Source organism: Bactrocera latifrons, unplaced genomic scaffold, assembly GCF_001853355.1.
Source record: "Bactrocera latifrons isolate USDA-ARS-PBARC rearing strain unplaced genomic scaffold, ASM185335v1 scaffold_200, whole genome shotgun sequence".
In the NCBI taxonomy this organism is placed as follows: Eukaryota; Metazoa; Arthropoda; class Insecta; order Diptera; family Tephritidae; genus Bactrocera; species Bactrocera latifrons.
This window is the reverse complement of record NW_017535520.1, coordinates 15389-19597: the sequence shown is the minus strand read 5'-3', so window position 1 is coordinate 19597 and position 4209 is coordinate 15389.

Genomic DNA, 4209 nt, shown 5'->3' with positions numbered 1-4209 from the left:
ATCAACACTTCCTATGCGACCAATTCTTCTGGTTCTCTGGTCCAAGAGAAATGGTTGTTCATTGATAGGAACTTGCCTTTCCTTTGGACAAGTGCAAGAATAAAAATAAATGCATTTACAAGCAGGGATGTCAAATAATTTTCCTGCAGAAGAGACAAAGTCGTCTCTTTTAGAGCTCAAACCTATTGGGTTCCTTAAAACATTTGGTATGTGGTGAGCATTTGTACAACTCTGATGTATGAAACTAGGAATAGATGACTTTTTGAAAGTATTTTCAACTTTTTTTTGCAACTATTTCTGTAACCTCTTTACTCCTAGGTTCATAGTTGTCGCCTCGGAGTCGCCATATACGAAATCCTTCAAACTGATAAAACAAAAGAACATCCTGGTAAATAGGTAACTGGGACTCAGAGATATTGTACGGATAAATGCCAAACACAGGACATTTCTGTCTAAATTTAAATTTAGACACAGACATTTTGAGTTCTGTGTTCTGTTGAGAGAATATAAGTGRTAGCACTCGGCGAAATCAACGACAAGAGTGAAGGAACTCGATGAAAAAATATTTATGTGGAGACCAGTCCGAACGTGTCGTCTGGCACAGGGAAATGAATGTAAGTGATAGAACTCGGCGAAATCACCGACAAGAGTTAAGGAACTCGATGAAAAATATTTGTGTGGAGACCTATCCGAACGTGTCCCTTGGCGTAGGTGAATGAATATGAGTGATACCTCAACGTCAAGAAGTGTGGCCGCAAGCCGATTTTCACCTTGCGCTGTAGGGCGCCGCATTTTCGCTCGTATCTCGGGAACGGTTCGTCCTACTATACTTTTGTTTTATACATTTTTCCATGAGATGCGTATTTCAGGGGCTACGTACACAATTTCACGATTTTAGTCGAATTTCCGAAATTTCAAGCCGGAGTTGGGGTTGAAGATGCAATCCGATCTCAAAACAAAAAGTTGCATTGGAATCAGGAAGTACTAAGGCAACTTTTCCGCACTATTAGAAATCCCGAATCCAAAAAAGTCCGGAATCGACCCACCCTAGTGACCGATCGTATCACAGGAATTGATGATTTGTGTTTAAGGGGTCAGTAGTGTAATTTCGCCTATTTCTTTTATTTTTAATTTTTTTTTATAAAATTTTTATTCTACAACTAGCACAATTTGATGTAATAGTTCAAGGCATGATTAAATTCATTTCGTCGGATCATAAGGTGGTAGGCATAAAAGTTCATGCAAGAAACTTTTTTGTGGACTCTTTATTTAAATTTACTTGCATTACATTAAAATGGTAGCCATCTTCGCCACGTGGAAAAATAACTGGATACTTTAATGCATCATATGATCGGTGCGTTTCCGCAAACGAGTCGAAGGTTTTCATTTCGGAGATGGATGATGATATCGCTCGAATTCTGTTCCGACCATAACCACTGCAACGTCGTCTTTTACCGGTGCATTGAATCGCCGCTTGTGCTCCACGGGTGGTGTTTTGTGTTCTCTTATCACAACCTTATAATCATCTGTCGGCATATGGTCTAGAGATGTTTTGAATGAACGTATGCGGCTGTTGCGTTCATGAAACATAGTTTAAAGTTCTAAGACGATTTCTCGTCTTACTTCAGTACTGATTGCCCAATGCCAGCTTCTGCAGCTTCATTGCCGGTGAAAAAAAATTTGATCTTGAACTATGAGCAAGGCTTCAATGCTGTGGTAAATTTGACTTTGTACTTTAAAAGTGGGCACGTAACCGGCATTGTTCACTATGTTGGTTGCGTCATTTGGAAGCATGAATTTTACTTTCGGTTGTTTGGAAGTTGAATTGTGAAAATATAACTAAGAAGTTTCTCAGGGGGCTTCATCAATGGTGACAAAACAACTTTCCAGGAGATTCTTTAGGAACTTCAAAGCAACACAATATGTACAATCTTTGTTCATTGCACCGATCACTACGTCCTTGTGATTTCTGTAGTCAGTGTAGTTCTTTAGGAACTTCAAAGCAACACAATATGTACAATCTTTGTTCATTGCACCGATCACTACGTCCTTGTGATTTCTGTAGTCATCATCCTTACTGTAGTTAAACGCTGCAAGATTTAAATCTTTTTTTTTTTCGTAAACGAAAAGATTGGCATAAAGTCTTTGCGTACGTTTTTGGATTGTCTCTTTAGCTAGCGATGAAGATTTCTTTCACTATCTTGTTGAAGCAGTGATTCATGCTCTTCTTCTATATTTCTTCTTGCAGATGGTCTGTTACGATTTTTCTTAATGCGTTTTTTATTTATTACAATGATTCTGTGAAGAAGCATGATTGGTAAAGAAAAATACAATTTTCCGTTGAAATGATCAATTGAAAACGTAACAGTAAACGAGTACATTCGCGGCGCTACAACTTACCTGGAATTCCTAAAAATCCTTAATTATTTGCTTTAATATATGTATGTACTTCAGTATACTTCAATATGTTCTTATTGACATATGTATATATCCACAACGCATGTGTCAACACAAATTTGGGTTATAAAACAATAGAATACCATCATAGTAAATAAAAACTGTATTTGACAGTTCAAAAAAAAAATGCTCCGATCGTCACCTAACTTCACAGGATTACTCGCCAGGTCAAATTAAAGATTTCCTGAAAGTTTCATTGAAATTGGTCCAGACGTTTTGGAGCCTACCCGGAACATACAGACATACTTTCATCTTTTGTAGATAGATAGATAGAACTTTTCTACATATCGTGAGGTATATCGTGGAGTGTATAAGCAATTGTTTTTCAAAATTTTTTGATGACATCTGTCGGAGAAATGACTGAGTGGATGAGATGCGTTTTTTTCGACGATTTCTCATGTTTGGATCATCTAAAACACAATGACCCAATTTATTCTTAAAAAGTATGTGAGTGGTTATCGTCCCTACTAGAATCCTGAAAAAATGTTGATAAATAAAAAAGTAATTAACGTTTTTTTTTTTAATTTTTCCCCATGTTTTTTTACATAAATTTTGTCATAAATTGTCAATAAACTATAAAACAAATTTAGGCTGTTCAGGGTAAGGTGGTTATCGGGTTATGTGGTTATTAGATTAAAATAACCTCTATGATGTCGGACTACCGGGATTGACTCAATTCCCAAGACAGCCGGTGGGTTGCTCCGTATCCTCCTGACTCGTGCTGGCATTGAGTCCAACCCTGGAACGGAGGAATTTTTGTGCTGCGTATGCGCAAAATGGCTCCATTCAAACTCCACCTYGGTCAGGTGCAAAACATGCAATGGATGGAGCCATCTTAAGACCTGCTCAGGCCTTAAAACTCATAGGGAAGGGACCACGCGTTACGTGGCCCCATGTTGCCTACGCAATACTGCGACGCTAGCCTCTACGGCTGTGCAATCTGCACACAGTTCGCGCGCTGCACCACCACTCACCCTCCACGGTCCCCAGGAGCTCAACTAGGCTACATATCTCCCACTCTGACTTGTCCCTCCCACAACCTTCACACCGCTCCAATCCTCGTTCGAGAACCAATCAGCAACTCTTGATTCCCCGCACAGTCTGTTTCGTGTATCAGAGCGTCATGAGTCAGAACGTCACATCAGTCAAGTGCAACTCTTGCGCTGGCTGGTGTCACTTCATTGCGTGTTCTGGCCTGCGTATCACACGTGAGTGGAGTGAGTCGAACGTTGCCTCATGCTGCAGGAGTCTGCCCCCGCAACACACAACGGTGGCGTCGCCAGCCAACACCCCAGTGCGACAACCGCCACCGCGGGTTCTGCAACTGCAATAAATACCACCCACACGTCCCTCCCTCCCGGCTACTTCAATTTAACTGCAACGGACTAGCAAGATCGAGCAGACAGTTGCACTTATGAATCGGGAGCGCGTATCGATAGCTGCGGTCCAAGTAACCAAGTTAAACAGCCGCTCAGATCTTCTGAGTTGTGCCGGTTTCATCGTTATACGTAAAGATCGTGAGCGAGATAATGGTGGTGGCCTAGCCTTCATATTGCACAACACCGTGCAGTATCGTCTAATCGATGAAGACATCGACCGCAGGGATACTACCCTAGAATGTCAGGACATAGCTATCCGGTCAGACGATGTCGAGCTCGAGTTACATGTTGCCCTACAGGATATCACTCGAATATAAGTGCGCTACTTCGTGGTGAAAACCTTCGTTAACTTTAACAAAACTAACTGGGTCGG